Source organism: Canis lupus, chromosome 10 (genome assembly GCF_003254725.2).
Source record: "Canis lupus dingo isolate Sandy chromosome 10, ASM325472v2, whole genome shotgun sequence".
NCBI lineage: Eukaryota > Metazoa > Chordata > Mammalia > Carnivora > Canidae > Canis > Canis lupus.
The window spans coordinates 23,680,964-23,689,918 of record NC_064252.1 but is presented as its reverse complement, the minus strand read 5'-3'; the positions used below and the strand labels follow the sequence as shown (position 1 = coordinate 23,689,918).

Below are 8,955 nucleotides of genomic sequence, written 5' to 3'. Positions count from 1 at the left end.
TGGCTCAGCGGTTTGGCGCCTGCCTTTGGCCCAGGGCGTGATCCTGGAGTCCCGGGATCTAGTCCCACGTTGGGCTCCCTGCATGGAGCCTGCTTCTCCCTCTGCCTGTGTCTCTACCATTCTCTCTCTCTATGTCTATAATAAATAAATAAATCTTTAAAAAAATAAAAAATAAAAAAAAATAAAACTCAGTCATTTGCAAATTAAAACTGATTTTTAAAGTAATATCTAATCAGTGTCGCCCATGTGTACAAGCATTCACACATAACATATTTCATGCAGACACACATTGTGTCTTTAAACCTCATTAGTCTTCTGTGAACTGTGGAAATACATGAAGACCAACCAAATAAGAAAAGTAAAGGCCATTCTTTCTGAACTGGCTACAGCAAAGGAGTGAGCCAGTGTCACTTGCATTTTGACAAAGAGTCAAAACGGACAGAGTTGAGAAGGTCTGGTGTTTTGTGGTTGTTCTTTTTTTTTTTTTTTTTTTTGTGGTTGTTCTTTTTTTAAGATTTTATTCATTTATTTGAGAGAGAGAGAGAGAGAGAGCACAAGCAGGGGAAGTGGGAAGCAGAGGCAGGGGGACAAGCAGACTCCCCACTGAACTGGGAACCCAATGTAGGACTCAATCCCAGGACCTCGGGACCATGACCTGAGCGGAAGGCAGATGCTTAACCGACTGAACCACCCAGGCGCCCCAAGTGGGGAAGGTTTATCATGGAAGAAGCCTTCTTCGGGTGTGCCCTGATGGGAGGCGGTTGGCCTGGGGAAGCTGTAGGTGGCGGCCTACAAGGGGGTGCCCCATGTGATTGGTGAGGTGTACCTATTTCGCTTCCTCTGGTTGGTCCTAAATTGGAAGGGGGCACAAAAATTAGGGAGGCTGTCAGTTATTAATCTACATCTGGTCATCTGGGGTCAACTGTTACAGAAGTTGTTTAGCTTTGTGGATTGTCACCAGAGCTAGGAACCTGGCTTCCTGCAAGTCTGATTTACAGTAGCCTGGCTTCTAGGGTTATTTATTATAGGTCAGGGGGTTGGTTTCCTGGGCAGGTTGCTGCAGCCCATGAGTCAAAGTTCTATTTTTACATATGCTCTGGCACTGTCCGTGTTTACACTCAGTCTCTCCGGATAATTATATAAGAATTGTTCAAGTACGTCCATCCTTTCTCTCTGAAGTGTAAATATGCCCACTCACCAAGTTTAAAAGGTGACCTTATCAATGAGTAGTGGTTATCTGCTTAAGATCATCAGATCTCAAACAACTTCATAAAGCAAATGCACACAAACCACGCATTACTAAGATGTAGCTGCCTCACAAGTAGAGCCAAGCTTGTGTTGGCAACAGCGCAGAGATCATACAGCAACTGCAGTGGGACAGAAAATCGTGGCATCTCCTCTTAGAGCTGTGGTCGGGCTCCTCACCTGCCACCCTCCCTGCCCCGCCCGGATCCCGAGCACTATCTCCCCAGGCGGCACCACTGAATGAACTCTGGTGGACAGAGAATTAGGGACAGAGAAAAAGTCACTTGTTAATACAGTTCAGAAAAACTCATGCTTCCCCCTCCCCCTTTTTAAAGATTTTATTTATTTATTCATAAGAGACACAGAGAGAGGCAGAGACACAGGCAGGGGGAGAAGCAGGCTCCCTGCGGGCAGCCGGATGGTGGACTTGATCCCAGGACCCTGGGATCAGTCCTGAGCCAAAGGCAGACACTCAACTGCTGAGCCACCAGGTGCCCTTCCTCCTAACCTATTAGGACACATAACGTGGCCGGACTGCCCTCCTGCAAGGGAGATGATGGGGGTCTTTGGAAGACCCGTCCTCTGTCTCCAGCCCCCCTTGATGTAGGCACTGAGGAGGCGATGCTCCTGAAGCTGGTGCCCTTTCTTCCATCGGGGACGCACGGGGCTCTTCTCTGGGAGCATTTCCACCATCGGGGCCCCTGCTTTCTAACCAGGTGCTCCCAAGCCCATTACTTCACTGTGGCACCAAATTTCAAACAAAGGCAAGAAAAGGGGACCAAGGATGTGAGGCAAGCAGGCCCCTGGCCAGGTGCCGCAGAGGTGGAGTCGGGGGACCCGGACTGAGGCCTCGCTTTGCCCCTGAGTCAATAATGACTTTTGGCAAGCCAGTTGTTTCATTCATTTCGTTTCAGATTTTTTTTCTATTTATTGGAGAAAGAGAGTGTGTGTGTACAACTGAGCCACCCAGGTGCCCCAGGAGCAATCCTTTTACAACCTAAGCCCAATCCTATTATTCTGCTCAAAATTCTCCCATAGACTCCCAGCTGCCCCAGGTTGACAGCCAACGTCCTCACAGTAAAGTACAAGGTCCTGCCGGACCCACACCCACCGTCTCAGATCTCATCCTACTCCCTCCTTCACTCACTGCCCAGGGACCCTGCCGCTGAGAGGTGATCTGTCCTGGTGTGTGGCTGCTGGTCCAGCATGATTATTAATGGTGCCACCTTCCCTCCCAGAGGCCCTGGTTTGGATGATGAATTTGATGGCTCTGCTGGCCTCTCCCTTTGCCGTTTCCTCCGCCTGTCCTGCTCTTTTCCCAGAGAGTTGCCTCCTTCCGTCACTTGCTTTGGGTCTTTGCTCACATGTCACCTTTAGTGACCCGTTAATGACCATGCCATTTATGTGGCACCCACCCCTGACCCCAGCACCTGCTACCCTCCTCCTGAGCTTGCTCTTCCCCTAGCCACCACGCTGTTTGTTTTCCTCATTTGTTGATTATGTGCCCCCCACCGGCCATGCAGGCTCGGTGAGGATGGGCATCTTTCAGGTCTTGTCCGTGCCTGGATACCTACGACCTAAAACAGTGCTTAGCCCATGGGGGCACCTGGGAGAGTGACTGGATGAGAGTGGAGTGCCTCTTTGGATAAGATGGTCAGAGAGGGGGCAGCCCCCGTGGTGCAGCGGTTTAGCGTCACCTGCAGCCTGAGGTGTGATCCTGGAGACCCAGGATCTAGTCCCATGTTGGGCTCCCTGCATGGAGCCGCTTCTCCCTCTGCCTGTGTCTCTGCCTCTCTCTCTCTCTCTCTCTCTCTCTCTGTGTGTGTGTGTGTGTGTCTCTATGAATAAATAAATAAAATCTTAAAAAAAAAAAAGATGGTCAGAGAGGGTTTCTCTGAGTGGTTCACACTGGAACTAAGATCTGTATTATTTTCCCTCGGCTGGTCTGCTGCACCCAAGTGGCTGCTCTGCTGCACCCAAGTACTAGAAACTTGGTAGCGTAAAACAATGCAGATTTATTATCTGACAGTTCTGCAGGTCAGAAAGTCCAAACTGAGCCTCACTGAGCTAAATTCAAGGTGTTGTTGGCAGAACTGTGTTCCTTTCTGGAGGCTCAGGGGGAGAACAAGTATTCTGGTCTTCCAGAGCTTCAAGAGGCCATCCACATTCCTTGGCTTGTGGCCTCTGCCTCCCTCTCCAAAGCCTGCAGATCTTCCTCAAAATGCCATCTCTCGGGATGCCTGGGTGGCTCAGTTGGTTAGGAATCTGCCTTTGGCTCGGGTCATGATCCTAGGGTCCTGGGATCGAGCCCCACATTGGGGTCCCTGCTCAGTAGGGAGTCTGCTTCTCCCTCTCCCTCTGCCCCTCCCCACTGCTCCTGCGCTTGCTCTCTCTCTCTGAAATAAATAGATAAAATCTGTATTTAAAAAAGAAAGAAACAAAGTCAATTGATAGCAAACTTTATTCCATTTGCAACCTTAACTCCCCCCTGCATGGAACGAAATATATTCACATGTTCCGAGGATTAGGATCTGGACATCTTTGCAAAGAGGTATTAGACTGCCTTACCACAGTGGGGATGCTACTCTGGAGAACAGTGGTCAGGAGGGGCTTCCCTGAAGAGCTGGCATTGAAGGCAAGGTACAAAGGACAGGAAGGAGTCACTCATGTGAAAAGCCAGAACTTTTCAGCCAGAGGAAATAGCATGTGTAAAGACCCGGGGCCATGGAGAACTTGGTGTCTCAAGAAGCAGAAGGCTCACCCAGACTGGCTACAGTATTTTGACTAAAGGGAAGAGTGGTCCTGGGTGACATTGGGAGAAAGGCTTAAATTTGCTAAATGGACAGATTTACCCTTCAAAGAGAAGGGGTGGGTTTATTTTCAAACCACTGGGATGCAGGGAAACAAGATCTGGGATGATGCTGGTATTTTACTGGATCACACTAAAGCACTGGCCAGCAAGAGGCTCTATAGAAAACGTGCACACAGCTCTTCCTGCAGCCTGCAATGCTTGCTCACTTGTTTAGTATGAGGCGGTTTCTATCAGCTGTCAACTTTAATTGTTTATTTTAAGATTTATTTATGGGCAGCCCAAGTGGCTCAGTGGTTTAGCACCGCCTTCAGCCCAGGGCCTGATCCTGGAGACCTGGGATCCAGTCCCACGTCGGGCTCCCTGCAGGGAGCCTGCTTCTCCCTCTGCCTGTGTCTCTGCCCCCCTCTCTCTGGGTCTCTCATGAATAAGTAAATAAAAATATTTAAAAATAAATATTCATTTATTTGAGAGAGAAAGAGAGGAAGAGAGCATGCTCATGAGAGCAAGGGGAAAGGCAGAGGGAGAGAGAATCTCAAGCAGACTCCCTGTTGAGCATGGAGCCAACACAGGGCTCGATCCCACACCACTGGGATCATGACCTGAGCTAAAACCAAGAGTCAACCATATTGAACTCGAGTTGGAAGAGGCGAGTCCAGTCTCAAAATGGAGGTAAAACCACCACCCGGTCGCCCCCAGCCCAACTCTGGCCGTCGCCACCACTGCCAAGGGGAGGAGGGCCATGATCCAAAGGAACCAGAGCAGTTGAGAAAACTGTTTATTGGTGGTTTGAGCTTTGAAACTAGAGATGATAGTTTAAGAGAACATTTTGGAAAATGAGGCACACTTACAGACTCTGTGGTAATGAGAGACCCCCAAACAAAACGTTCCAGGGGTTTTGGTTTTGTGACTTACTCTTGTGTTGAAGAGGTGGATACAGCAATGTGTGCCCGACCACCCAAGGTTGATGGGCGTGCAGAGGAACCAAAGAGAGCTGTTTCTAGAGAGGATTCTGTAAAGCCTGGTGCCCATTGAACAGTGAAGAAAATTTTTGTTGGTGGTATTAAGAAGATACAGAAAAATATAATTTAAGAGACTACTTTGAAAAGTACGGCAAAATTGAAACCATAGAAGTTATGGAAGACAGGCAGAGTGGAAAAAAGAGAGGATTTGCTTTTGTAACTTTTTTTTTCAAGATTTATTTATTCATGAGAGACACAGAGAGACAGACAGACACAGGCCGAGGGAGAAGCAGGCTCCATTCCATGCAGGGAGCCCAACGTGGGACTCGATCCCAGGTCTCCAGGACCACACTGTGGGCTGAAGGCAGCGCTAAACTGCTGAGCCACCCGGGCTGCCCTGTAATTTTTGATGATCATGATACAGTTGATAAAATTATTGTTCAGAAATACCCCACTATTAATGGGCATAATTGTGAAGTGAAAAAGCCCCTTTCTAAACAAGAGATGCAGTCGGCTGGATCACAAAGAGGTCATGGAGGTGGATCTGGCAACTTCATGGGTCGTGGAGGAAACTTTGGAGGTGGTGGTAATTTTAGCCGTGGTGGAAACTTTGGTGGAAGAGGAGGCTATGGTCGTGGAGGTGGTGGCAGCAGAGGTAGTTATGGAGGAGGTGATGGTGGATATAACGGATTTGGAGGTGATGGTGGCAACTATGGTGGAGGTCCTGGTTATAGCAGCAGAGGCTATGGTGGTAGTGGACTAGGATATGGAAACCAAGGAGGCAGATATGGTGGTGGTGGTGGAGGATATGATGGTTACAATGAAGGAGGAAATTTTGGAGGAAACTATGGTAGTGGTGAGAACTATGATTTTGGAAATTGTAGTGGACAACAGCGATCAAATTATGGACCCATGAAGGGGGGCAGTTCTGGTGGAAGAAGCTCGGGTGGTCCCTATGGTGGTGGTTATGGATCTGGTGGTGGATATGGTGGATATGGTAGCAGAAGGTTCTAAAAAATTTTCAGAAGAAAAGGGCTACAGTCCTTAGCAGGAGAGAGAGCAAGGAGTTGTCAGGAAAGCTGCAGGTTACCTTGAGACAGTCGTCCCAAATGCATTAGAGGAACTGTAAAAATCTGCCACAGGAGGAATGATGATCCGTAGTCAGAAAAGTTACTGCAGCTTAAACAGGAAACCCTTCTTGTTCAGGACTGTCATAGCCATAGTTTGCAAAAAGTGCAGCTATTGATTAATGCAATGTAGTGTCAATTAGATGTACATTCCTGAGGTCTTCTTTCTGTTGTAGCTTTGTCTTTTTCTTTTCATTACATCAGGTATATTGCCCCATGAATTGTGGTAGTGGTACTAGGAGCACAAAAATTAAGGAATTTTTAACTTAAAAAAAAAAAAAGCAAGAGTCAGATGCTTAATTAACTGAGCCACACAGGTAACCCTATCTGGCATTGACTTTATTATCTTTTTTAAAGATTTTATTTATTCATTTATGAGAGACACACAGAGAGAGAGGCAGAGACACAGGCAGAGGGAGGAGCAGGCTCCATTTGGGGAGCCCAATGTGGGACTTGATCCCAGGACCCCAGGATCATGATCACGCCCTGAGCCAAAGGCAGATGCTCAACCACTGAGCCACCCAGCCTCCCAACGGCATCGACTTTAATACATGCTCCATCTACTAGCTGCTGCCGCCCTTCCCTGTGGGCAAGTCGGGTTTGGAGCTGTGTCCAGAAAGCAGGTGAGGTCCTGTGTGTGAAGTCCATGAAGGAGTCACCTTCCATCTGGGGAGGCTGTATTTGGTGGGGCCACAGACCCTGGTGGAAGGGGATCCCTGGCATGAATAGAGGTGGGGAAGGGTCAATGAAACGCACATGCGTGCTCCCCCCAGCTCTCTGAAGACTCTTTTCCTTCTGTGTTAGTTTTCTACAGCAGCCACTGGAACAATGACCACAAGCTCAGAGGTTGAAAAGAACAGACATTCATTCTCTCACAGTTCTGAAGGCCAGAGCCCAAAACCAAGGTATCACTAGGGCCATGCTCCCTCTGAAGGCCCTGGGGAAGGGTCCTTCCTTGCCTCTTCTAGCTACTGGTGGTTCCTGGCTGTGAGGGACCAAATGTCTGTACCACCCCCCTCCCCCAACCATGCACAGGTTGAAACCCTAACTCCCAGTGTGATGGTTTCAGGAGGTGGGATCTCTGGGAAGCGTATAGGTTTAGATGAGGACATGAGGGTGGAGGCCCAAGATGAGATTAGTGCCCTTATAAGAAAAGACATGCTGAGGGATCCCTGGGTGGCTCAGCGGTTTAGCGCCTGCCTTTGGCCCAGGGCGCAATCCTGGAGTCCCGGAATCGAGTCCGGCGTCGGGCTCTCGGCGTGGAGCCTGCTTCTCCCTCCTCCTGTGTCTCTGCCTCTCTCTCTCTCTCTCTCTCTCTATGTCTATCATAAATAAATAAATCTTTTTAAAAAAAGAAAGAAAGAAAGAAAAGACATGCTGAGGACGCAGCAAGAACACAGCCATCTGCAAACCCAGAGGAGAGCTCTTACCACACACCAAATCGGCCCCCACCTTGATCTTGAACTTCCCAGCCTCCAGAACGATGAGAAATAAATATCTGCGTAAGCCCCTGGTCTATGATGTTTCATTTCAGCAGCCTAAGCAGACCGGACACCCACCGGCGCTCCTTGGCTTGTGGGAGCATCAGGGCCATCTCTGCCTCTATCTTCCCATGGACTTCTTCCCTCTGGCCAGTGTCTTTATGTCCAAACTTCCCTCTTCTTCTAAAGATTCTATTCTTTGACTAGTATTCTAAAGATACCAGTCATTGGATTAGAAACCCCCCTATCCCAGGGGGACTCTCTTATTAACGTGCAAAGATCCTATTGCTAAATAAAATCACTTTCGTAGTTTCGGGGCAGACACGCATATTTGAGGGACCCTGTTCAACCCAGTAAACCTTCAGTTCCATTAGCCTCTCCAGGCCACCCCAACTCACTCTCCTCGAGCTGCCCTTGCCTGGAAACCACCTTCTCGGAATGACCTTTCTTGGTTGTGTGTCCACATACAAGTTGTCCCTTCTCTTTGTCCCCATCATCCTTTCCCCAGACTTGGTCCACAGTCACAACTATTTTTATCAGTGAGTCTTTCCACAAGCAGACTGCATGTAGATACCTCCTTTCAGGGCCCTTCTCTCTGCAAAGTGCTCATCTTAGAAAATCTGGATAGATTATGAGTTTGATCTTTATACCAACTGATTACACACACACAGTCTCACTCACCCTAATGGCATGGCTGCGCTGCCCCAAGCTGCTAGCTGACTTCAGGCCAAAGTGCCAAAGGAGGCCCAAGGAAGGAGGAAGACACTGAATGCTATGTATGTTCTCTGCCATGCCCCAGTGGACACTGGCCCTAGAACCCACAGAGGCCACTGGCCATCCTCCATTTGGAAAAGGAGGCAGTTAAGGCATTGGGGGAAAATTTTTTTTTAAGAATTTATTTTTAAGTAATCTCTACACCCAACATGGGGCTCGAACCTGCAACCCCAAGATCAAGAGTCCCATGCTCTACCCACTGAGACAGCCAGGTGCCCAAAGGGGCCTTGGAAGGTTTTTTTTGTTTGTTTTTTGGTTTTTGGTTTTTGGGGTTTGGTTTGGTTTTTTTTTTTTTTTTTTTTTTTTTTTTTTGCCTTGGAAGTTTATAGGACTTCCTCAAGGCCATAATAAATATGTGATAAAAGGAAGACTCTGGAATCATGCCCAGTTGTCTTTCTTTCTTTCTTTCTTTTTAAGATTTTATTTTATTTTTTTATTTATTTGAGAGACAGAGAGAGAGCACACAGGAGAAGGAGGAGGAGGGAGAGCGCAGACTCCCAGCTAAGTAGAGAGCCCAACATGGGGCTCTATTCCAGAACCCTGAGATCACGACCCCA

General features: G+C 48.2%; 1 pseudogene; it reads left to right on the top strand.

The window, feature by feature from the left end:
* Nucleotides 1-4,720: 4,720 nt before the first annotated feature.
* LOC112666610 (heterogeneous nuclear ribonucleoprotein A3-like) lies at nucleotides 4,721-6,330 on the top strand (annotated as a pseudogene).
* Nucleotides 6,331-8,955: the final 2,625 nt, after the last annotated feature.